The 27,500-nt window shown below is 42.0% G+C and overlaps 1 protein-coding gene across 1 annotated transcript in view; it reads left to right on the top strand.

The window, feature by feature from the left end:
* The window catches only part of myo10l1 (myosin X, like 1), a 135,198-nt gene that overhangs the window by 13,784 nt on the left and 93,914 nt on the right, over nt 1-27,500 (top strand). The gene's annotated exons all lie outside the window — the stretch shown is intronic.

The raw sequence follows: 27,500 nt of genomic DNA, 5'->3' as shown, positions 1-27,500 counted from the left end.
TCCAGTCCATAGTGGATGTAGTTAATAGTGTGAGAGTCCAGTCCATAGTGGATTGAGTTTATGGTATGAGAGTCCAGTCCATAGTGGATCCAACATAATAGTGTGAGAGTCCAGTCCATAGTGGATCCAACATAATAGTGTGAGAGTCCAGTCCGTAGTGGATCCAACATAATAGTGTGAGAGTCCAGTCCATAGTGGATCTAGTTAATAGTGTGAGAGTCCAATCCATAATGGATCTAGTTAATAGTGAGAGTCCGGTCCATAGCGGATCTAACATAATAGTGTGAGAGTCCAGTCCATAGTGGATCTAGTTAATAGTGTGAGAGTCCAGTCCATAGTGGATTGAGTTAATAGTGTGAGAGTCCAGTCCATAATGGATCTAACATAATAGTGGGAGAGTCCAGTCCATAGTGGATCTAGTTAATAGTGTGAGATTCCAGTCCATAGTGGATCTAGTTAATAGTGTCAGAGTCCAGTCCATAGTGGATCTAACATAATAGTGTAACAGTCCAGTCTATAGTGGATGTAGTTAACAGTGTGAGAGTTCAGTCCATAGTGGATCAAGTTAAATAGTGTAAGAGTCCAGTCCATAGTGGATTTAGTTAATAGTGTGAAAGTCCAGTCCATAGTGGATCTAGTTAATAGTGTGAGAGTCCAGTCCATAGTGGATCTAGTTAATAGTGTGAGACTCCAGTCTATAGTGGATCTAACATAATAGTGTGAGAGTCCAGTCCACAGTGGATCTAGTTAATAGTGTGAGAGTCCAGTCCATAGTGGATCCAACATAATAGTGGGAGTCCAGTCCATAGTGGGGCCAGCAGGAGATCATCTTTAGTGGAGACAACTCAGCACCACAGAGACATCACCACCTGATGCACAGATGAGTGGTCAACCCGGGTCCTGACTTTGAACAGCTAGTGCGACCATGGTCACCTAATAACCTCTCCACGCAGGAGAGGGGGGCACAGGAGAAAAGAGACGGCAGATCAACTGGTCTAAAAAGGGGGTCTATTTAAAGGCTAGAGTATACAAATGAGTTGTAAGATGGGACTTAAATGCTTCTACTGAGGTAGCATTTTTAACAGAATGAACAAACTACCACATCGGTAGTTTACTGGCGGATAGTTTGCAGCGTTCCAGGCTGCTTTTTAATATGTGTAGCGAAGCCTACTTTATTTATTTATCTATTTATTAGTTTTTTTTTTACCAAGCTGTCTTTTGTGAAGTTGTGGGCTTATAAACATGGTGGGTTCATCAAACTCCAAACACGTAGCATTTTGTCATAGTGCATATGCTATGCTATTATGCTCTCCGACCATAGCTGCATCCATCCATCCATTTCCTACCGCTTGTCCCTTTTTGGGGTGTCGGGGGGGTGCTGGATCTCAGCTGCATTCGGGCGGAAGGCGGGTTGCACCCTGGACAAGTCGCCACCTGATCGCAGGGCCAACACAGATAGACAGACAACATTCATAGCACTTTTAAAAGCAACCTTGATGTGTTTCATCCCTCTGGTGTCCCACAGCTGAAACAGTAAAACTGCCATAATTGACAATCTAAGTCAGGGGTAGGGAACCTATGGCTCTAGAGCCAGATGTGGCTCTTTTGATGACTGCATCTGGCTCTCAGATAAATCTTAGCTGACATTGCTTAACACGATAAGTAATCAATAATTCCGCTGGTAATCAATCAATCAATCAATGTTTACTTATATAGCCCTAAATCACTAGTGTCTCAAAGGGCTGCACAAACCACTACGACATCCTCGGTAGGCCCACATAAGGGCAAGGAAAACTCCCACCCAGTGGGACGTCGGTGACAATGATGACTATGAGAACCTTAGAGAGGAGGAAAGCAATGGATGTCGAGCGGGTCTAACATGATACTGTGAAAGTTCGATCCATAATGGATCCAACACAGTCGCGAGAGTCCAGTCCAAAGCGGATCCAACACAGCAGCGAGAGTCCCGTTCACAGCGGAGCCAGCAGGAAACCATCCCAAGCGGAGGCGGATCGGCAGCGCAGAGATGTCCCCAGCCGATACACAGGCAAGCAGTAAACACGATATTAAAAATAACGTTCAAAATATAAAACATTCTAATGCATTTTAATCCATCCATCCATTTTCTACCGCACCTTTTCAAGAAATAACAATGTTATTAAAAAGAATTAGACTTATTATATTCTGAATGTGAGTGTGAATGTTGTCTGTCTATCTGTGTTGGCCCTGCGATGAGGCGGCGACTTGTCCAGGGTGTACCCTGCCTTCCGCCCGATTGTAGCTGAGATAGGCGCCAGCGCCCCCCGCGACCCCGAAAGGGAATAAGCATTAGAAAATGGATGGATGGATGGATATTCTAAAAATGTTGGTTTTACTTTAAAAATGCACGCATTTAGTTGTATTCAGTGTTAAAAAATATGATATGGCTCTTCACGGAAATACATTTTAAAATATATGACTTTCATGGCTCTCTCAGCCAAAAAGGTTCCCGACCCATTAACACGATAAGTGATGAATAATTCCGCTGGTAATTACGATCTTAAAAATAACGTTCAAAATATGAAACATTCTCATGCATTTTAATCCATCCTTCCGTTTTTTACCGCACCTGTTCAAGAAATAGCAAGGTTATTAAAAATAATTACTCATTTTACTCTAAAAATGTTAGTTTTACTTAAAAAAATGCGCGCATTTAGTTGTATTCGGTGTTAAAAAATATGATATGGCTCTTCACGGAAATACATTTTAAAATATATGACTTTCATGGCTCTCTCAGCCAAAAAGGTTCCCGACCACTGATCTAAGTGGACAAAAGTGGAAGCTGCCACTACATTATAGAAAGCTTCTGAAGATTTTTTTTTTTTTCATGCAAAGACTGTAGCACGGCACTGAAATATTAATCACCTGCTTGAATTATGTGCAAAACACGGTTATCCGAGCAACACCAACGCAGCTTGTCTGCACTGTAAAAACAGATTCAGTACATTTTTCGTCCGTTCTGCGGCGGAAATTATGCAGAATTTGCTATGAAGCTGCTGAGGCAAGAGGGAGGGAAGAGTCGCTGGAGATGTGTGTGACCTATATTCAGCTGCTCCCAACACATTTGTTCTGCTTAGGAGATGCCTCGGTTTCTGTCTTTTCTATCTCTCTCACTGCGACTTCATCCTCCCTTAAGCTACAATACAGTGCGGCTGTCTGTGGGCCACGAGTCTTTCTTTTATCGCCTACTTGTTCATGCGTGTGTAGGTGGGACTGGGACGCCGCGACTGTCGTCAAAAAGCATCAAGTCTTTGCTACTGTAGGGCAAATTGCAACTAAAGAAACATCACCCAGAATCCCTTTCTGCACTCTAATAGGCTGAAGCTGCAAGATACTGTAGGACCGGACTAGGGTTGTACGGCATACAGGTATTAGTATAGGACCGCCATACAAATGAATCATATTCGGTACTATACCGCCTCTGAAAAGTACCATCCCCCACCCCCGCCACCCACATTTTGGCTTAAAAACTAACGATAAAGGTGAAGTTATAACACTGAAACGCCGACTGGAAGAGGTGCTTTAAAGGCCTATTGAAATGGGATTTTTTTATTCAAACGAGGATAGCAGGTCCATTCTATGTGTCATACTTGATCATTTCGCGATATTGCCATATTTTTGCTGAAAGGATTTAGTAGAGAACATCCACAATAAAGTTTGCAACTTTTGGTTGCTAATAAAAAAGCCTTGCCTGTACCGGAAGTAGCAGACGATGTGCGTGTGACGTCACGGGTTGTGGGGCTCCTTACATCCTCACATTGTTTATAATCATAGCCACCAGCAGCAAGAGCAATTCGGACCGAGAAAGCGACGATTTCCCCATTAATTTCAGCGAGGATGAAAGATTTGTGGATGAGGAAAGTTAGAGTGAAGCACTAGGGGAAAAAAAGGGCAACGGAAGTTGGAGCGATTCAGATGTTCTTAGACACATTTACTAGGATAATTCAGGAAAATCCCTTATCTGCTTATTGTGTTACTAGTGTTTTACGTAGATAGGTCTTTATTGTCATTGCAGCAAGAGCAATTCGGACCGAGAAAGCGACGATTTCCCCATTAATTTCTGCGAGGATGAAAGATTTGTGGATGAGGAAAGTTAGAGTGAAGCACTAGGGGAAAAAAAGGGCAACGGCAGTTGGAGCGATTCAGATGTTATTAGACATATTTACTAGGATAATTCAGGAAAATCCCTTACCTGCTTATTGTGTTACTAGTGTTTTACGTAGATAGGTCTTTATTGTCATTGCAGCAAGAGCAATTCGGACCGAGAAAGCGACGATTTCCCCATTAATTTCTGCGAGGATGAAAGATTTGTGTATGAGGAAAGTTAGAGTGAAGCACTAGGGGAAAAAAAGGGCAACGGCAGTTGGAGCGATTCAGATGTTATTAGACATATTTACTAGGATAATTCAGGAAAATCCCTTACCTGCTTATTGTGTTACTAGTGTTTTACGTAGATAGGTCTTTATTGTCATTGCAGCAAGAGCAATTCGGACCGAGAAAGCGACGATTTCCCCGTTAATTTCTGCGAGGATGAAAGATTTGTGGATGAGGAAAGTTAGAGTGAAGCACTAGGGAAAAAACAGGGAAACGGCAGTGGGAGCGATTCAGATGTTATTAGACACATTTACTTGGATAATTCAGGAAAATCCCTTATCTGCTTATTGTGTTACTAGTGTTTTACGTAGATAGGTCTTTATTGTCATTGCAGCAAGAGCAATTCGGACCGAGAAAGCGACAATTTCCCCATTAATTTCTGCGAGGATGAAAGATTCGTGGATGAGGAAAGTTAGAGTGAAGCACTAGGGAAAAAAAAGGGCAACGGCAGTTGGAGCGATTCAGATGTTATTAGACACATTTACTAGGATAATTCAGGAAAATCCCTTATCTGCTTATTGTGTTCCTAGTGTTTTACGTAGATAGGTCTTTATTGTCATTGCAGCAAGAGCAATTCGGACCGAGAAAGCGACGATTTCCCCATTAATTTCTGCGAGGATGAACGATTCGTGGATGAGGAAAGTTAGAGTGAAGCACTCGGGAAAAAAAAGGGCAACGGCAGTTGGAGCGATTCAGATATTATTAGACACATTTACTAGGATAATTCAGGAAAATCCCTTATCTGCTTATTGTGTTACTAGTGTTTTACGTAGATAGGTCTTTATTGTCATTGCAGCAAGAGCAATTCGGACCGAGAAAGCGACGATTCCCCCATTAATTTCTGCGAGGATGAAAGATTTGTGGATGAGGAAAGTTAGAGTGAAGCACTAGGGGAAAAAACGGGCAACGGCAGTTGGAGCGATTCAGATGTTATTAGACACATTTACTAGGATAATTCAGGAAAATCCCTTATCTGCTTATTGTGTTCCTAGTGTTTTACGTAGATAGGTCTTTATTGTCATTGCAGCAAGAGCAATTCGGACCGAGAAAGCGACGATTTCCCCATTAATTTCTGCGAGGATGAAAGATTCGTGGATGAGGAAAGTTAGAGTGAAGCACTAGGGGAAAAAAAGGGCAACGGCAGTTGGAGCGATTCAGATGTTATTAGACACATTTACTAGGATAATTCAGGAAAATCCCTTATCCTCTTCTTGTGTTACTAGTGTTTTACGTAGATAGGTCTTTATTGTCATTGCAGCAAGAGCAATTCGGACCAAGAAAGCGACGATTTCCCCATTAATTTCAGCGAGGATGAAAGATTCGTGGATGAGGAAAGTTAGAGTGAAGCACTAGGGAAAAAAAAGGGAAACGGCAGTGGGAGCGATTCAGATGTTATTAGACACATTTACTAGGATAATTCAGGAAAATCCCTTATCTGCTTATTGTGTTACTAGTGTTTTAGGTAGGTAGGTCTTTATTGTCATTGCAACAAGTACAACAAAATGTTGTTTTCAGCACAAACCTGTTCAAGATTATACAAACAAACAGTGTACAGGGTTACAGAACAAGAATGCTGATGGGTCGCCATAAGGCGCCCCGTAAAAGATGGGAAAAAGGTAGGATGAGTAAAAAATACAATCCAGACTGGGCTCCTAAGGGGGCCCAGTTCGGAGTGAGAAAAAACCTCCATAGCAAAGCACATATACATATTAAAACATACATCTCGAGATATCTAGCAACAGAGGGAAGGTAGTTCAAGGTCATGGTGGTAGGCCGCAGCTCTCAGGCGCTGACAATCCATTCATCACCCCTACGGGATTGCGTTGAGGGTGTTGGATTGGGGGACAGGAGGGTGTATGTGTGGCGTATATTTTTTTGAGGATGTGTGTGTGTGTATAAGCCCATTGTGTGTCTCTGTTCCGCGGCCTTGATTTATTTGCCGTCGCTAGTCCAAAGTTCACAACAACAGGTGTGTGTCCATGAGAGACAAAAAAGGGAGTTTGTTGTGTCTTCCTGCAGCGATCTTCGGGAGAGTCTCGAACCCAGGGAAAAAAATCCAAGTTAAAATGATTTGTATGCGAGTGAAAATAAAATTTGCTTTTCACTCTAAAATTGTCTATGACAAGTGAGATTATAAAGTCATACCTGTCATACCTGAAAGTCGGAGGGGTGTGGTGACCGCCAGTGTCTCTGTCGCAGCTGCCTCTTTGACAGAAGCTGCAGGAGGACGCAAGCTCCGTTCATGTCTTCGGTAAGAGCCGAATTATTACCACAATTTTCTCACCGAAACCTGCCGGTTGACATGTGGTAGAGAAACATGTTCGCTTGACCGCTCTGTTCCATATTAAAGCTTCACAACAAACAAAGAAACACCGGCTGTGTTTTGGTTGCTAAAGGCAGCTGCAATCCACCAACAGCATTCTTCTTTGACGTCTCCATTATTAATTGAACAAATTGCAAAAGATTCAGCAACACAGATGTTCAGAATACTGTGTAATTATGCGATTAAATCGACTTTTAGCCGTGAGTGGTGCTGGGATAAAATGTCCGCTCCAACCAATAACGTCACAAGCACACGTCAACATAAGCGTCATCATTCCGCGACGTTTTCAACAGGACACATCGCGGGAAATTTAAAATTGCAATTTAGTAAACTAAAGCGGCTGTATTGGCATGTGTTGCAATGTTAATATTTCACCATTGATATATAAACTATCAGACTGCATGGTCGGTAGTAGTGGGTTTCTGTAGGCCTTTAAGACTAGCGGCTAAAATCTGGCCCCAGTCGGCAGTGTTGTAGCTACTTCTCAATCACTTTGATTGATTGATTGATTGATACTTTTATTAGTAGATTGCACAGTACAGTACATATTCCGTACAATTGACCACTAAATGGTAACACCCAAATAAGTTTTTCAACTTGTTTAAGTCGGGGTCCACGTTAATCAATTCATCAAATCAATCCTCGCATCCATGGCGACAAATAAAGTAAGTTTCTTACAAATATCATCCTTGCAGGACGAGGAATAGCTAAACATGCTTCACTACATGCGTCACAATGTAAACAAACGCCATGGGTGGATCAACACCTAACATCCACTGTAATGATACCAAGTACAGGCACGTATCTCGTCAATACTACTATGATGAGGTAAAAAAAAATTGACACCACAACATGTTTCGTTTTTTTTTAAATTTATATTATGTTTATAAACTCAGGAAATTTGATCTCAGGACTTTGAATATGACCAATGTATGATCCTGTAACTACTTGGTATTGGATTGATGCCCAAATTCGTGGTATCATCCAAAACTAATGTAAAGTATCCAAACAACAGAAGAATAAGTGATTATTACATTTTAACAGAAGTGTAGATAGAACATGTTAAAAGAGAAAGCAAGCAGATATTAACAGTAAATGAACAAGTAGATTAATAATTCATTTTCTACCACTTGTCCTTAATAATTTCAACACAATAATAGAATGGAAAAGGACACAATATGTTACTGCATATGTCAGCTGCTATATTAGTGTCAGGCTTGGACTTGGATTTGGTCGACTCCTTCGACGCAGAGGGATTACAGCAGTGGTCCCCAACCACCGGGCCGTGGCCCGATTGGTACCGGGCCGCAGAAGAATTTTTTATAAAAACAAAAATAAAAATACAAATTATTTTTATTTTTTTTAATTTTTATTAAATCAACATACAAACACAATATACACTTACCAATAGTGCGCCAACCACAAAAAACTCCCTTTTCATGACAAAAACGTCCCTTTTTCATGACAAAAAAGAAAAAAGAAAAAAAGAAAAAAAAAGGACCCCCCCCCCCCCGGGCCGCGGGACAAATTATTAAGCGTTGACCGGTCCGCGGATACAAAAAGGTTGGGGACCACTGGATTACAGGACGAGCCATGCGAGAATTCAGGTACATAGTTTTGATTATACTTAAAATACAAAAAAGGCAAAACAAAAAGCACGCTTAAAGGGCGGATAATAATCTATGCTAAAACTTAGAACAAAAACAGCACAATGGCAATACAATCTACAAAACAACCAAAAGATACTATCAAAAACATAATTAATAACAAAAACTTACTGTCACAAAAACGGGAGGCATAAACAACAAGGTGCGTAGCAGGTTGTAGAATGCAATGAAAGTTAATGTTCCCAGACTGATGGAAAGAAAGAAAATGACTTAAGTAGTGGCTGTGATAATTAGGAACAGGTGCGGGACTGAGGGCAGGGGCGTGACTAGGAGGGCGAGGTACAAATCAATGAGTTGTCATGGTAACATAAACAAACCAGGAAGTGAAAAAACGGAACAAGAGTCCAGAAAACAAAACAAAACATGATTAAACATAAAACCAGATTTACAGGCGTGACAATTAGGAGCCTTTGTTTGTTTACTTACTACTAAAATAAAAGTTGTCTTGTATGTTCATTATTTTATTTAAGGACTAAATTGCAATAAGAAAAATATTTTTAATGTACCGTAAGATTTTTTTGTTAAAATAAAGCCAATAATGCGATTTTTTTGCAGCCCCCTTTATGTAGAAAAGTACTGAAACGTATCGAAATATTGTTATCGGGCCAAAACTTGACCAGACTATACAAAATATGAATTTTTCATCATTTTTCATTTCACCCTAGACATATATTTTTCAAGATCCACTGGACTCTCACTATTATGTTAGATCCACTATGGACTGGACTCTCACTATTATGTTAGATCCACTATGGACTGGACTCTCACTATTATGTTAGATCCACTATGGACTGGACTCTCACTATTATGTTAGATCCACTATGGACTGGACTCTCACTATTATGTTAGATCCACTATGGAATGGACTCTCACTATTATGTTAGATCCACTATTGACTGGACTCTCACTATTATGTTAGATCCACTATGGACTGGACTCTCACTATTATGTTAGATCCACTATAGACTGGATTCTCACTATTATGTTAGATCCACTATGGACTGGATTCTCACTATTATGTTAGATCCACTATGGACTGGACTCTCACACTATTATTTTAGACCCACTAGGGACTGGACTCTCAATATTACGTTAGATCCACTATGAATTTGACTCTCACTATTATGTTAGATCCACTATGGACTGGATTCTCACTATTATGTTGGATCCACTATGGACTAGACTCTCACACTATTATTTTAGACCCACTATGGACTGGACTCTCACAATATTATGTTGGATCCACAATGGACTGGATTCTCACTTTTATGTTGGATCCGAGTGGCTTCATATTCCTGCAAGACATTGTTTAAGCCAGGAGCGTCAAACGTACGGCCCGAGGGCCGGATCAGGCCCGCAAACCGGTTTTATCCGGCCCACGGGATGAGTTTTCTAAGTATAAAAGTTTACCTGAAATTTTTGAATGAAAGAAACAGCTGTTTTAAATGTGTCCACTTGATGTCAAAATAGCAAATCTTGGTATATTTGTTAGTACATTAGTTGTGGAAAATGATCAAACTACATAAATAACATCCTGTGATATGATTTAGATTTTTTTTTTTAATCTTGATAGACGACAATAGTTGACTGATGAACATTGTCACATAATTTATTCAGAAAATATAACTAACAACAAATAACCGTAACATGTAAGTGTAAAAAAAACAAACTAAAAATATTATGATTTGTACATTTGTGCTTGTTATAGTTTTAAACAAAGAAAACAATCTGAAGTCGGCTTTATTTTTAAGTTATCGTGCCATGATTTCACCTATCCGGCCCACTTGGGAGTGGATTTTTCTCCATGTGGCCCCCCGTCTAAAATGAGTTTGACACCCCTGGTTTAAACCTTCTCAACCTCCAGAACATGTTATAAAATTAAAGATGCAAGCAGCGTTGGTCGGGTCCGCCTTTAGCTGCTGCCCCCGTGACTCAAGCCCTGGTCTTAGTCAGACCTACATAGAGGTTTTTGTTTCATGTCGCTACGACATTCCTAACAGCAGTTACAAGCAGTTTTGTCTGTGTTTTTCCTAGGGGGGCGCTAAAGCGCAAATTTATTTTTTGGGGTTTGGTTTTTTATTGGATGGCAATTTTTGCCAGTCCTGATGTGTGTGTAAAATTTGGTGAGTTTTGAAGCATGTTAAGGGGGTCAAATTACAGCTCTGCTTTTCTGGATGTTGTTGATAAATGGCTTTTGCTTTGCATAGTAGAGCGTTACTTTGCACTTTGAAGCATTTTAAGGGGGTCAAATTACTGCTCAAAGAGGCAAAAACTGCATTTTTTAGGAATCTTTGCGCACGGGTTCTATAAAAGGTGCGTAAAATCAAAACCGGAGCAGTAATCAAAACTCTTTGAACAACTTTTATTCAGAAGGGATCAACCCTCTCCTGTGCGTGTTTGAAGCCGAAACGACAAACGCGCTCAGAGGAGATAATTTTCAAAAAAAGGTGACGGGTTTTTACAAAACTTTTATTTTGAAGGGGTAATTTTTAACTTCCTGTTGATTTTTGTTGAAGGATGTCAATTACTAAAATGTAGGTCTAAGTGAGACCTACATAGAAGTTTTTGTTTCATGTCTTTCCAACATTCCTACTGGTAGTTACAAGCAGTTTTGTCTGTGATTTCTTCCTAGGAGCAGTTTTTTCTGTGTTTTATTAAAAAAATGCGCTAAAGCGCAATTTTGAGTTTTGGGGTTTGGTTTTTTCATTAGATCACAATTTCCGCCACTCTTGATGTGTGTGCCAAGTTTGGTGAGTTTTGAAGCATTTTAAGGGGGTCAAGTTACAGCTCAAAGAAGCAAAATTGCATTTTTTGCGGAAATTTTGCTTTGAAGGGGTTTTTGCCAACTTCCTGTTGATTTTTGCCCTAAAAGATACGATTATGAAATTTAGGTCTAAGTCAGCCCCACATAGAGGTTTTTGTTTCAGGTCTCTACGACATTCCTTACGGAAGTTACAAGTCTGTTTTTTTTCCCTAGGGGGCACTAGTGCGCATTTTTAATTTTTGCGTTTTTTTTTTTTTATTAGATGCCAATTTTCGCCAGTTCTGATGAGTGTGTGAAATTTGGTGAGTTTTGAAGCATGTTTCGGGGGTCAAATTACAGTTCGAAGAGGCGGCGGAATAATAAAGAATAATAAAACGCAGCAGTTTCAATAGGGTCCTTTGGCCCATTGCAAAAGGACTCCTTTGGAGTCCTTTTGCAATGGGCCTGGCAGACCCTAATAATAAAGAATAATAAAACGCAGCAGTTTCAATAGGACGCTAATTATTCACACAATATTTCAACCAGCCAGAAAAATGACTACCACCTCAACCCATCCGCCCCCATATTCCTACACTGATATACTAGCATTTCTTTAGGTGCAGATATAACATCATTACATTACAAAACATCTCTGACAAACCATGATCGTTACATGAGACGGTGTAGCTCGGTTGGTTGAGAGTTGCAGGTTCGAACCCCGCTTCCGCCATCCTAGTCACAGCGGTTGTGTCCTTGGGCAAGACACTTTACCCACCTGCTCCCAGTGCCACCCACACTGGTTTAAAGGGGAACATTATCACAATTTCAAAAGGGTTAAAAACAATAAAAGTTAGTTCCCAGTGGCTTGTTGTATTTTTTTAATGTTTTTTTCAAAATTTTACCGGTCTCAGAATATTCCTAAATAAAGCTTTAAAGTGCCTTATTTTCGCTATCTTCGAAACCACTATCCATTTCCCTGTGACGTCATACAGTGCTGCCAATGTAAACAAACAATGGGAATAGCACAGCAAGATATAGCGACATTAGCTCGGATTCAGACTCGGATTTCAGCGACTTAAGCGATTCAACAGATTACGCATGTATTTAAACAGATGGTTGGAGTATGAAAGTATTGAAGAAGAAACTGAAGCTATTGAGCAAATAGCTATTGACGCTATTCATAGCCATAGCATGGCCGAATAGCTGCGTTAGCATCGCCGGTAAAATGTGTGGACCAAACGATCAGGACTTTCGCATCTTGTGACACTGGAGCAACTTAAATCCGTCGATTGGTAAGTGTTTTTTCGCATTAAATGTGGGTGGAAGGAAATGTAATACAGTTGCAAATGCATCTGCAGGTTATCCATACATCTCTGTGCCATGTCTGCTTTAGCACCGCCGGTAATTAGCATGTTAGCATCGATTAGTGTAGCATGTTAGCATCGATTAGCTGGCAGTCAACATCAACAAAACTCACCTTTGTGATTTCGTTGACTATTGTTGCAAATGCATCTGCAGGTTATCCATACATCTCTGTGCCATGTCTGCTTTAGCACCGCCGGTAATTAGCATGTTAGCATCGATTAGTGTAGCATGTTAGCATCGATTAGCTGGCAGTCAACATCAACAAAACTCACCTTTGTGATTTCGTTGACTATCGTTGCAAATGCATCTGCAGGTTATCCATACATCTCTGTGTCATGTCTGCTTTAGCACCGCCGGTAAATAGCATGTTAGCATCGATTAGCGTAGCATGTTAGCATCGATTAGCTGGCAGTCACGCCGCGACCAAATATATCTGATTAGCACATAAGTCAACATCAACAAACTCACCTTTGTGATTTAGTTGACTTTATCGTTGCAAATGCATCTGCAGGTTATCCATACATCTCTGTGCCATGTCTGCTTTAGCACCGCAGGTAAATAGCATGTTAGCATCGATTAGTGTAGCATGTTAGCATCGATTAGCTGGCAGTCAACATCAACAAAACTCACCTTTGTGATTTCGTTGACTATTGTTGCAAATGCATCTGCAGGTTATCCATACATCTCTGTGCCATGTCTGCTTTAGCACCGCCGGTAATTAGCATGTTAGCATCGATTAGCGTAGCATGTTAGCATCGATTAGCTGGCAGTCAACATCAACAAAACTCACCTTTGTGATTTCGTTGACTATCGTTGCAAATGCATCTGCAGGTTATCCATACATCTCTGTGCCATGTCTGCTTTAGCACCGCCGGTAAATAGCATGTTAGCATCGATTAGCGCAGCTTGTTAGCATCGATTAGCTGGCAGTCACGCCGCGACCAAATATATCTGACTAGCACATAAGTCAACATCAACAAAACTCACCTTTGTGATTTAGTTGACTTAATCGTTGCAAATGCATCTGCAGGTTATCCATACATCTCTGTGCCATGTCTGCCTTAGCATCGCCGGTAAAATGTGGAGACACTTTGGCACATTCAATGGGGGTCTGGCGGCAGACACTTCCGCATCTTCGGGCCAGTGGTGCAACTTGAATCCCTCCCTGTTAGTGTTGTTACACCCTCCGCCAACACACCGTCGAGGCATGATGTCTCCAAGGTTCCAAAAAATAGTCGAAAAAATGGAAAATAACAGAGCTGAGACCCAATGTTTACAATGTGTTGAAAATGAAAATGGCGGCTGTATTACCTCGGCAACGTCACATTCTGACGTCATCGCCTCCAGAGCGATAAACAGAAAGGCATTTAATTTGACAAAATTCTCCCATTTAGAGTTTGGAAATCGGTTAAAAAAATATATGGTCTTTTTTCTGCACCATCAAGGTTTATATAGGCGATTACATAGGTCTGGTGATAATGTTCCCCTTTAAATGTAAAAATTAGATATTGGGTTTCACTATGTAAAGCGCTTTGAGTCACTGGAGAAAAAGCGCTATATAAATATAATTCACATTTTTATTTGATCAACGTCAGGGTTTCCCCTAAATTGCCAAAATACCTGTGGCGGTGTGGGCGTGGTTAGGGGTGTGGTCGATTCGACGTCACATGGTTCGTCGCTATGATGCAAATGTTCTTTAAAAAGGAAAACAAATGTGAATATACATTTAAAACAAATCTGTTATTATTAATATAGTATTAACATATATATATCATATCGTTTTGTTCTATTTCTGAATTGTTGCTGCTTATTGTACAAAGTACTTTGAGACTTTTTTTTTTTAGAGATTTAAATCCTCACATGATTTTTTATATTTGTTTTATTACTATTTAGTATGTAGTAATTTATTAATTCATTTATTTTTATTTCCTAATTGATTTGTATTTTTAAATTTACTTTATTTTTCAATTATTATTATTTCTACTTTTTTTTTATTTGTATTTGTATTGTTATTTCCATCCATTTACTACCGCTTATTCCCTTTGGGGTTGCGGGGGGCGCTGGCGCCTATCTCAGCTACAATCGGGCGGAAGGCGGGGTACACCCTGGACAAGTCGCCGCCTCATCGCAGGGCTGTATTGTTATTTGTATATGTTATTTTGTGTTTAAATCCTCACATGATTTTATACATTTGTTTTATTACTATTTAGTATGTAGTAATTTATTAATTCATTTATTTGTATTTCCTAATTGATTTGTATTTTTAAATTTGCTTTATTTTTCAATTATTATTATTTGTACTTTTTTAAAAATTTGTATTTGTATTGTTATTTCCATCCATTTTCTACCGCTTATTCCCTTTGGGGTCGCGGGGGGCGCTGGCGCCTATCTCAGCTACAATCGGGCGGAAGGCGGGGTATACCCTGGACAAGTCGCCGCCTCATCGCAGGGCTGTATTGTTATTTTATATATGTTAGTTTGTGTTTAAATCCTCACATGATTTTATACATTTGTTTTATTACTATTTAGTATGTAGTAATTTATTAATTCATTTATTTGTATTTCCTAATTGATTTGTATTTTTAAATTTACTTTATTTTCAATTATTATTATTTGTACTTTTTTTTAAAGTTTGTATTTGTATTGTTATTTCCATCCATTTCCTACCGCTTATTCCCTCTGGGGTCGCGGGGGGCGCTGGCGCCTATCTCAGCTACAATCGGGCGGAAGGTGGGGTACACCCTGGACAAGTCACCGCCTCATCGCAGGGCTGTATTGTTATTTGTATATGTTATTTTGTATTTAAATGTATGTTTAAATGTAATTTTAATCAGGCAAAAAACAACATCACAGCATTTCATCGCAAAAAGTAAACTTCATCTCCCAGCATCCAATTTGCGTCCAGAGAGGAAAGGGAGGCTGTTACCATGGCAACCTGTTTCCATGGAGTCCTGTAGCCATGGTGTTAGCGTGTGAGTGAGATTGTAGTTTAATCCAAGATGAGAGAGAATAGGATAATTAGCAGGCTGTTCAAAACTGGCCTCTTAAAGAGGATTTACAGTGCACACACACACACACACACACACACACACACACGGTCATTTTAATAGAAAAGTATAATCTGGTTTAAAGTGGATGATTCCTTTGTTTATTTTGGGGTTAAGGTCAAATGTTAGGTTGTCTGGCGGCCAACCTTTTATATCTTGCTTTTTTTGCATTCTACTTTCGCACTTTTCATAGCTGCGGTGTTGAATTTCAACTATAATCATTTTTGATGTGACTCCGATGTGACACAGATGCAAAAATAAATACATGCAAACATCCCTCTCCGTTCCTGTGGCCGCCGTCACTGATGTAATCTGCTGAAAGCCCTTCTGTCCTGATTATATTATCACCTTTAATGGAATATTACTGACACACTTCCAGCCTGGAGCGCTTGGGGGATGGATCAGAGTGCTTTATGACAGCTTTGTCCGGCCCACTAAATCAATGCATGCAACTTTTATTGAGCATGTTTCTTTTTTGGTCTGCGATCGTGTCCAAACTCTGCATGTGACGTTGGAATGGTTCAATCAATCAATCAATGTTTACTTATATAGCCCTAAATCACTAGTGTCTCAAAGGGCTGCACAAACCACCACGACATCCTCGGTAGGCCCACAAAAGGGCAAGGAAAACTCACACCCAGTGGGACGTCGGTGACAATGATGACTATGAGAACCTTGGAGAGGAGGAAAGCAATGGATGTCGAGCGGGTCTAACATGATACTGTGAAAGTTCAATCCACAATGGATCCAACACAGTCGCGAGAGTCCAGTCCAAAGCGGATCTAACACAGCAGCGAGAGTCCCGTTCACAGCGGAGCCAGCAGGAAACCATCCCAAGCGGAGGCGGATCAGCAGCGCAGAGATGTCCCCAGCCGATACACAGGCAAGCAGTACATGGCCACCGGATCGGACCGGACCCCCTCCACAAGGGAGAGTGGGACATAGAAGAAAAAGAAAAGAAACGGCAGATCAACTGGTCTAAAAAGGGAGTCTATTTAAAGGCTAGAGTATACAAATGAGTTTTAAGGTGAGACTTAAATGCTTCTACTGAGGTGGCATCTCAATATTTTCTGGTAAATTGACATGTCTTTAAACTCCGGCGGTACCTCTGTGACCTCCCGTCTCCTTCCCACCTTTAATTATCCTCCTATTAGCTAACAGCTTCTCAGCTGTTTGCTTCATTATTTATTCATGGCATTATCTCATTTGCTATCCACTATGTCTCTTACTGTGCTTTTGTGGCTTCTGTTTCCACATGTTGTGCATCTTGATGTGTGTAATTAGTGCTTTCCCATTTTGAGCATAGGCATTGTTTTCATGCTGCCGGGAAATTAAAAACCAAACTCACTAAGCGCCTCATCTATTATTGGCAATCAGAGGAGGCATTAAGTCCTGAAAACCATAATGCCACAAAAGAAACACTCCATTGGTCAAACATATTTTACCAAAAACCCCGTTTCCATATGAGTTGGGAAATTGTGTTAGATGTAAATATAAACCGAATACAATGATTTGTAAAATCATTTTCAACCCATATTCAGTTGAATATGCTACAAAGACAACATATTTGATGTTAAAACTGATAAATGGTTCATTAAGAATTTGATGCTAGCAACACGTGACAAAAAAGTTTAGAAAGGTGGCAATAAATACTGATATAGTTGAGGAATGCTCATCAAAAACTTATTTGGAACATCCCACAGGTCCATCCATCATCCATCCATCCATCATCTTCCGCTTATCCGAGGTCGGGTCGCGGGGGCAGCAGCCTAAGCAGGGAAGCCCAGACTTCCCTATCTCCAGCCACTTCGTCTAGCTCTTCCCGGGGGATCCCGAGGCGTTCCCAGGCCAGCCGGGAGACATAGTCTTTCCAACGTGTCCTGGGTCTTCCCCGTGGCCTCCTACCAGCTGGACGTGCCCTAAACACATCCCTAGGGAGGCGTTCGGGTGGCATCCTGACCAGATGCCCGAACCACCTCATCTGGCTCCTCTCGATGTGGAGGAGCAGCGGCTTTACGTTGAGCTCCTCCCGGATGGCAGAGCTTCTCACCCTATCTCTAAGGGAGAGCCCCGCCACCCGGCGGAGGAAACTCATTTCGGCCGCTTGTACCCGTGATCTTATCCTTTCGGTCATGACCCAAAGCTCATGACCATAGGTGAGGATGGGAACGTAGATCGACCGGTAAATTGAGAGCTTTGCCTTCCGGCTCAGCTCCTTCTTCACCACAACGGATCGATACAACGTCCGCATTACTGAAGACGCCGCACCGATCCGCCTGTCGATCTCACGATCCACTCTTCCCCCACTCGTGAACAAGACTCCTAGGTACTTGAACTCCTCCACTTGGGGCAGGGTCTCCTCCCCAACCCGGAGATGGCACTCCACCCTTTTCCGGGCGAGAACCATGGACTCGGACTTGGAGGTGCTGATTCTCATTCCGGTCGCTTCACACTCGGCTGCGAACCGATCCAGTGAGAGCTGAAGATCCCGGCCAGATGAAGCCATCAGGACTACATCATCTGCAAAAAGCAGAGACCTAATCCCGTGGCCACCAAACCGGAACCCCTCAACGCCTTGACTGCGCCTAGAAATTCTGTCCATAAAAGTTATGAACAGAATCGGTGACAAAGGACAGCCTTGGCGGAGTCCAACCTTCACTGGAAACGTGTCCGACTTACTGCCGGCAATGCGGACCAAGCTCTGACACTGATCATACAGGGAGCGGACTGCCACAATAAGACATTCCGATACCCCATACTCTCTGAGCACTCCCCACAGGACTTCCCGAGGGACACGGTCGAATGCCTTCTCCAAGTCCACAAAGCACATGTAGACTGGTTGGGCAAACTCCCATGCACCCTCAAGAACCCTGCCGAGAGTATAGAGCTGGTCCACAGTTCCACGACCAGGACGAAAACCACACTGTTCCTCCTGAATCCGAGGTTCGACTATCTGGCGAAGCCTCCTCTCCAGTACACCTGAATAAACCTTACCGGGAAGGCTGAGGAGTGTGATCCCACGATAGTTGGAACACACCCTCCGGTCCCCCTTCTTAAAGAGAGGGACCACCACCCCGGTCTGCCAATCCAGAGGTACCGCCCCCGATGTCCACGCGATGCTGCAGAGTCTTGTCAACCAAGACAGCCCCACAGCATCCAGAGCCTTAAGGAACTCCGGGCGGATCTCATCCACCCCCGGGGCCTTGTCGCCGAGGAGCTTTTTAACTACCTCAGCGACCTCAGCCCCAGAAATAGGAGAGTCCACTACAGATTCCCCAGGCACCGCTTCCTCAAAGAAAGACGTGTTGGTGGGATTGAGGAGGTCTTCGAAGTATTCCCTCCACCGATCCACAACATCCGCAGTCGAAGTCAGCAGAACACCATCCGCACCATACACGGTGTTGATAGTGCACTGCTTCCCCTTCCTGAGGCGCCGTATGGTGGTCCAGAATCGCTTCGAAGCCGTCCGGAAGTCGTTTTCCATGGCTTCCCCGAACTCTTCCCATGTCCGAGTTTTTGCCTCCGCGACCGCTAAAGCTGCACACCGCTTGGCCCGTCGGTACCCGTCCACTGCCTCCGGAGTCCTATGAGCCAAAAGAACCCGATAGGACTCCTTCTTCAGCTTGACGGCATCCCTCACTGCTGGTGTCCACCAACGGGTTCTGGGATTACCGCCACGACAGGCACCAACAACCTTGCGGCCACAGCTCCAATCAGCCGCCTCGACAATAGAGGTTCGGAACATGGTCCACTCGGACTCAATGTCCCGCACCTCCCTCGTGACATGTTCAAAGTTCTCCCGGAGGTGTGAATTGAAACTCTCTCTGACAGGAGACTCTGCCGGACGTTCCCAGCAGACCCTCACAATGCGCTTGGGCCTGCCAGGTCTGTCCGGCATCCTCCCCCACCATCGCAGCCAACTCACCACCAGGTGGTGATCGGTAGAAAGCTCCGCCCCTCTCTTCACCCGAGTGTCCAAAACATAAGGCCGCAAATCCGATGACACAACTACAAAGTCGATCATGGAACTGCGGCCTAGGGTGTCCTGGTGCCAAGTGCACATATGGACACCCTTATGTTTCTGGCGTTGCCGGCAGTGAGAGGCGACGGGCTGGGGTGGCAATTCTGGTTGCCCCCCGGCTCAAAGCCTGTACGTTTGAGTTCAACCCAGTGGACGAGAGGGTAGCTTCCCTTCGCCTTCGGGTGGGGGGACGGGTCCTGACTGTTGTTTGTGCTTACGCACCAAACAGCAGTTCAGAATACCCACCCTTTTTGGGTACACTCGAGGGAGTACTGGAAAGTGCTCCTCCGGGTGATTCCCTTGTCCTACTGGGAGACTTCAACGCTCATGTTGGCAACGACAGTGAAACCTGGAGAGGCGTGATTGGGAAGAATGGTCGCCCGGATCTAAACCCGAGTGGTGTTTTGTTATTGGACTTTTGTGCTCGTCACAGTTTGTCGATAACAAACACCATGTTCAAACATCCCACAGGTGTGCAGGCTAATTGGGAACCAGTGGGTGCCATGATTGGGTATAAAAGCAGCTTCCATGAAATGCTAAGTAATTCACAAACAAGGATGGGGCGAGGGTCACCAATTTGTAAGCAAATTGTCGAACAGTTTTAGAACAACATTTCTCAACGAGCTATTGCAAGGAATTTAGCGATTTTAACATCAACGGTCCGTAAAATCATCAAAAGGTTCAGAGAAACTGGAGAAATCAATGCACGTAAGCGATGATATTACAGACCTTTGATCCCTCAGGCCGTACTGCATCAAAAACCGACATCAGCGTGTAAAGGATATCACCACATGGGCTCAGGAACACTTCATAAAACCACTGTCAGTAACTACAGTTGGTCGCTACATCTGTAAGTGCAAGTTAAAACTCTACTATGCAAAGCCAAAGCCATTTATCAACAACACAGGAACGCCGCCGGCTTGGCTGGGCCCGAGCTCATCTAAGATGGACTGATGCAAAGTGGAAAAGTGTTCTGTGGTCTGACGAGTCCACATTTCAAATCATATTTGGAAACTGTGGACATTATCACTGCTTGTTTCAGCAAAACAATGCCAATCCACGTGTTTCAACAGTGTTACCTCGTAGTAAAATAGTATGGGTACTTTCCTGGCCCGCCTGCAGTCCATACATGTCTCCCATCGAAAATGTGTGGCGCATTATGAAGCGTAAAATACGACAGCGGAGACCCCGGACTGTTGAAAGACTGAAGCTCTACATAAAACAAGAATGGGAAAGAATTCCATTTTTAAAGCTTCAACAATTAGTTTCCTCAGTTCCCAAACGTTTATTGAGTGTTGTTTAAAGAAAAGGCGATGTAACACAGTGGTGAACATGCCCTTTTTCAACTACTTTGGCACGTGTTGCAGCCATGAAATTCTAAGTTGATTATTATTTGCAAAAAAAAAAAAGTTTATGAGTTTGAACATCAAATATCTTGTCTTTGTAGTGCATTCAACTGAATATGGGTTGAAAAATATTCGCAAATCATTGTATTCTGTTTATATTTACATCTAACACAATTTCCCAACTCATATGGAAACGGGGTTTGTATTAATACACAATCATGGACCAGGGTCATATAGCGGTTAAACACATTTGACCATTTTTTATATAATACACTAACATCGACCAGGTCATGTTAAAAATAACATATAAATGTGTTTGTATTGAGCCTTGTGGAACTATGGGATCATGAGAAGAATAACACAGATCGGACGCAGTATTGAGCCCTGTGGAACTCCGGAAAAATGTAAAGAATAACAAAGATAGCGTAGGTCCGAATGGAATGACACCAAACATATAAAGAATAACAAAGAAAGGTTTCAGAATCGAGCCTTTTGTCACGAATAACACTGAGGTCAGAGTATTGAGCCTTGTGGAACTCAAAGAACATGTAAAGAATAACATAGAAATGTTTTAATTTTGAGCCTTATGGATTTACGGGATCGTGTCAAGAATGACATTGAGGTCAGAGTATTGAGCCTTGTGGAACTCCACATGTAAAGACTAACATAGAAAGGTCTAAGTACTGAAATTTTTGGAATTATGGGATTAGGTAAAGAATACCACAGACAGGTCGGCATATCGAGCAATGTGGAACTTCCGGGTCATGTAAAGACTAACCAAAATAGGTTAGAGTATCGAGCCTTGCGGAAGTCCAGAATCAATTAAAGAATAGCACAGAAAGGTCTGAGTATCGAGCCTTGCGGAACTCCAGAATCATGTAACAAAAATAACATAAAGATCTAAGTATCAAGCCTCATGGAACTCCAGGATCATGTAAAGAATAACATAGAAGTCTGAGTATCGAGCCTTGTTAAACTCCAGGATCATATAAAGCTATGTTTTCCAGTGTCACACCGCGGTGAAGGTTATATTGTCTTGGTTTTTTTGTCTTGTGAATTGCATGTTTTATATTGAAAAGTAACTCCTCTTGTTTCAGATCACTTGCCCTTCCTCTTGTGTCATCAGTCTGACGTCATCCCTGACCCATGATTGTTTCCACCTGTTTCCCATTACCCTCATGTGTCATATAAGCCCACGCCTCCCCTTGTTCTGTGCCAGATTGTCTCGAGTTTTCATGTCTGTCTTACATCCATGTCCATGTCCATGCCTTGCCTCGTTCCACGCTTATATTCCTGGATCCTGAATTTCCACTCTGCTATTTTGAGTTTGACTTTTCTCTCCTCAGTCGAGTGATTTTTGTTACTTAGTTTTTTCAACCAAAGTGGCGAGCTATTATTAAATTTTTTGCAAATGCATTAAAAATAAAAAACTAAGAAATCACATGTCCCCATTAAGTATTCACAACTTTTGGCATGAACATCCTGTTCAAACTGATCATCTTTGAGATGTTTGTACATCTTAATTGGAGTTCACCTCTGTTAAATTTAGTTGATTAGATATGATTTAAAAAGGCACACAAGTGACTTCCGAGAAAGGATTGTCTCGAGGCACAAATCTGGGGAAGGGTACAGAAAATGATCTGCTGCCTTAAAGGGGCCAATGAACACAGGGCCTCCATCATCCGTGAACGGAATAAGTTTGGAAAAACCAGGACTCTTGTTTGAGCTTGACGGCTGTCTAAACTGAGGGATGGCCTACACAGGGAGGTGACCAAGAACCCTATGGTCACACCACAGCACTCCTCTGGGGAGAGAGGAGAACCTTACAGGAGAACAACATCTCTGTAGCGATCCACCAAACCAGACCACTATGGTAGACTGGCCAGATGAAAACTATTCCTTTGTAAAAGTTTGTCAAAATGCACCTGAAAAAGCAACTGAATTCTCTGGTCTGATGAGAAACACACTGAACTCTTTGTCCTGAATGCCAGACGTCATGTTTGGAGGAAGCTATGCACAGCTCATCCCCAGGCCAATACCATCCCTACAGTGAAGCATGGTGGTGGCAGCATCATGCTGTGGGGTTGTTTATCAGCGGCAGGAACTGGGAGATTAGTCAGGATAAAGGGAAAGATGAATGCAGCAATGTACAGACACATCCTGGATGAAAACCCGCTCCAAAGTGCTTCCGAACCAAGACTGAGGTAACGCTTCATCTTTCAGGGGGACAACAACCATAAGCACACATCCAGGATATCAAAGGAATGGCGTAAGGACAGCTGTGTAAATGTCCTTGCCAGAGTCCAGACTTGAATCTGATTGAACATCTCAGGAGAGGTCTGACAATGGCTGCGCACCGACGTTCCCCGTTTAACCTGATGGAGCTTGAGAGGTGCTGCAAAGAAAAATGGGCGAAACTGCTTAAAGGGGAACATTAGCACAAATTCAAAAGGGTTAAAAACAATAAAAATCAGTTCCCAGTGGCTTGTTTTGTTTTTCAAAGTTTTTTCCAAAATTTTACACCTCCCGGAATATCCCTAAAAAAGCTTTAAAATTCTTGATTTTCGCTATATGCGATGCGACTGTCCATTTCCCTTTGACGTCATACAGTGCTGCCAATACAAACAACATGGCGGTTACCACAGCAAGATATAGCGACATTAGCTCGGATTCAGACTCGGATTTCAGCGGTTTAAGCGATTCAACAGATTATGCATGTATTGAAACAGATGGTCGGAGTATGGAGGCAGATAGCGAAAACGAAATTGAAGAAGAAATTGAAGCTATTGAGCGAATAGCTATTGACGCTATTCGGCCATAGCGTGGGTGTACCTAATGAAGTGGCCCATAGCATGGCTGCCTTATTAGCATCGCCGGTAAAATGTGCGGACCAAACGATCAGGACTTTCGCATCTTGTGACACTGGAGCAACTTAAATCCGTCGATTGGTAAGTGTTTGTTTCGCATTAAATCTGGGTATCTAGTTTCAAATGTACATACAGCTAGTGTAAATAGCATGTTAGCATCGATTAGCGTAGCATGTTAGCATCGATTAGCTGGCAGTCATGCCGTGACCAAATATGTCTGATTAGCACATAAGTCAACAACATCAACAAAACTCACCTTTGTGATTTCGTTGACTTAATCGTTGCAAATGCATCTGCAGGTTATCCATACATCTCTGTGCCATGTCTGTCTTAGCATCGCCGGTAAAATGTGGAGACACTCTGGTACATTCAATGGGGGTCTGGCGGCAGATTTCTTGCCAGTGGTGCAACTTGAATCCCTCCCTGTTAGTGTTGTTACACCCTCCGACAACACACCGACGAGGCATGATGTCTCCAAGGTTCCAAAAAATAGTCGAAAAAACGGAAAATAACAGAGCTGAGACCCGGTGTTTGTAATGTTTTGAAAATGAAAATGGCGGGTGTGTTACTTCGGTGACGTCATGTTCTGACGTCATCGCTAAAAGACCGATAAACAGAAAGGCGTTTAATTTGCCAAAATTCACCCATTTAGTGTTAGGATATCGGTTAAAAAAATACATGGTCTTTTTTCTGCAACATCAAGGTATATATTGACGCTTACATAGGTTTGGTGATAATGTTCCCCTTTAAAGTGTGGCAAGCGTATGGCATCGTATTCAAAAAGACTTGAGGCTGTAATTGCTGCTGAAAGTGCATCAGCAAAGTATTGAGCATATGTTGCGAATACATATGTACATGTGATTTCTTGGTTTTTCATTTAAAATAAATTAGCAAACCATTCAAATTTTTTTTTCAAATTTTCATTATGAAGTGTGTCGAATTTGGAGGACACAAAGACATTTATACAATTTTGGAATTAAGCTGTAACATTAGAACATTTTGAAAAAAAAAGTGAAAACTTTGTCTAAATACTAAGTAGTATGAATTGATTGAATTCATAACGTGGACCCCGACAATAAACAAGTTGAAAAACGTATTCGGGTGTTACCATTTAGTGGTCAATTGTACGGAATATGTACTGTACTGTGCAATCTACTAATAAAAGTATCAATCAATCAAAAAAAAGAAAAGGGAAAAAAATCGATTCGAATACAACGTGCGATTCAGAATTGATTCTCATTTTTTTTTTTAAATCTATATTTTTTTTTTATCAATCCAACAAACCACTACGCAGCAATACCATAACAATGCAATCCAATTCCAAAACCAAACCTGACCCAGCAACACTCAGAACTGCTATAAACAGAGCAATTCAGAAGACACAAACCCGACACAGAATAAACCAAAAGTAGTGAAAAAAATATATATATATTATCAACAACAGTATCAATATTAGTTATAATTTCAGCATAGCAGTGATTAAAAATCCCTCATTGACATTATCATTAGACATTTATAAAAATTAAAAAACAGAACAATAGTGTCACAGTTTCTTACACTTGCATCGCATCTCATAAGCTTGAAAACAAACTGTGTCCAATATTTTCGCAAAGATAAAATAAGTCATATTTTGGTTCGTTTAATAGTTAAAACAGATTTACATTATTGCAATCAGTTGATAAAACATTGTCCTTTACAATTATAAAAGCTTTTTTTTAAAGAAAATCTACTACTCTTTGAGACACTAGTGATTTAGGGCTATATAAGTAAACATTGATTGATTGATTGATACTCTGCTTGCATGTCAGCACTGGGGTAGATCCTGCTGAAATCCTATGTATTTAATGAATACAGAATCATTTTGAATCGGAAAAATATCGTTTTTAAATCGGGAATCGAATCGAATCGAAAAAAATTGATATATTATCGAATCGTGACCCCAAAAATCGATATTGACTCGAATTGTGGGACACCCAAAGATTCGCAGCCCTACTAAGTAGTAACAAGTACTATACGTATGAAATTGGGAACCCAAATCAGACTGCACTAAAGGGACTACCAGGTACAAAAAGTACTCCAAGTAAAACACCGGACTTCAAATATGACTACACCCTTTCAAACTAAAAGGTCAACTTTTTTCCTCCCAGTCGGTACAGTTTATACAGATCCATGACAAGGCAGAAAAAGACCTGCTTTTACAAGCACCTTTTCTTTCAGTGAGTCTGTCGATCGTCCGCCTCGTTAGATTCCGGCACATAAAGCATGACCTCATGACCTCAGTTCTCTCAGTGGGAGGTGCTGTAATTCACTTCCATCCCGTTCAAAGTCGGGCTACTCAAAGCTCACATACTGGACTCAGAAGCCATATTACAGTATCATGGATGGAATGGAAACACACCCTCTTGTTAGTTTTGCTATAAGAATGCATGCATGGCTTTAAGTAAATTGATCTTTGGTCCCTCATTAATCACTTACTGTGCCTGGGGAGAATACAGTGGAGTGTTATAAATGACCAAGCAGCGTTACAACCACACCCAGCACTCTCAACTGCACAGTCCTCTTCGTTTTTATGTCTTCTTCCCATCCCCCCAAACCCTTCTCCTCTTCTGGGAATTCCTGGTCCAGACAGGCATGAATGGCCATGCATGACAACAAACCTTTAGCGTTAGTGGCACAGAAACACACGTTTGATGACTAAACGTGTCAGCAAACCACATCAATCCGTCCCTTCTACCGTCCTCCCTTGTGAAATATGAACCTCGAAGCGGTCATACAAAACCCTCCCGTCTCCGTCTGTCACCTCGCTGAAACGCTCCATTTAACCTCATTGTCACATTTTAGCCTCAGTCATAACCCCTTGCCTCTCGTCTCAGATCTCTGTTCAACAGCTGCTAAAAGAGAACCAAATAAGAACGTGGAATGGCATTCAAACTCACGTTTGAAATCAGTATTATTCCATAAGCCCCTTTCCTGCTGTCTGAAAAAGTCTGCATTTTGACCCTTTTTTTTGTCAAGATAGCTGTTCTGTGTAAACGGCACCAAGACACTAGAATTTCCTGCTTTCAAAATAGCGTCTAAGTACCTATGCGAAGTAGGGGAAAGGTTTGTGTGGCCTCGCGGAACTCAAACATCATGCAAAGAAGAACACAGATCGGTTAAAGAAAGGTCGGAGCACTGAACCTTGCGGAACTCTAGGACAATGTAAAAAACAATAAACAGTAGAGGTCGGAGCATTGACTCTTGTGGAACGCCACGCACTGTCGGGCAAAACATTTAAGTCTGGCTAGACAATACGAAGGTCCTGGGTTCAAATCCAGGCTCGGGATCTTTCTGTGTGGAGTTTGCATGTTCTCCCCGTGAATGCGTGGGTTCCCTCCGGGTACTCCGGCTTCCTCCCACTTCCAAAGACATGCACCTGGGGATAGGTTGATTGGCAAAACTAAATTGGCCCTAGTGTGTGAATGTGAGTGTGAATGTTGTCTGTCTACCTGTGTTGGCCCTGCGATGAGGTGGCGACTTGTCCAGGGTGTACCCCGCCTTCCGCCCGATTGTAGCTGAGATAGGCGCCAGCGCCCCTCGCGACCCCAAAAGGGAATAAGCGGTAGAAAATGGATGGATGGATGGATGGATAGACTCCCAACATTTCTGAAGCTTATTTCACACTAAGATTGTATCCAATTGCTGCATCAGAGCCGTAACAGAAGAGCT

Source organism: Nerophis ophidion, linkage group LG03 (assembly GCF_033978795.1).
Source record: "Nerophis ophidion isolate RoL-2023_Sa linkage group LG03, RoL_Noph_v1.0, whole genome shotgun sequence".
Lineage (NCBI taxonomy): Eukaryota > Metazoa > Chordata > Actinopteri > Syngnathiformes > Syngnathidae > Nerophis > Nerophis ophidion.
Note: the sequence above shows the minus strand (reverse complement) of the source record. Positions and strands in the feature narration are given on the sequence as shown.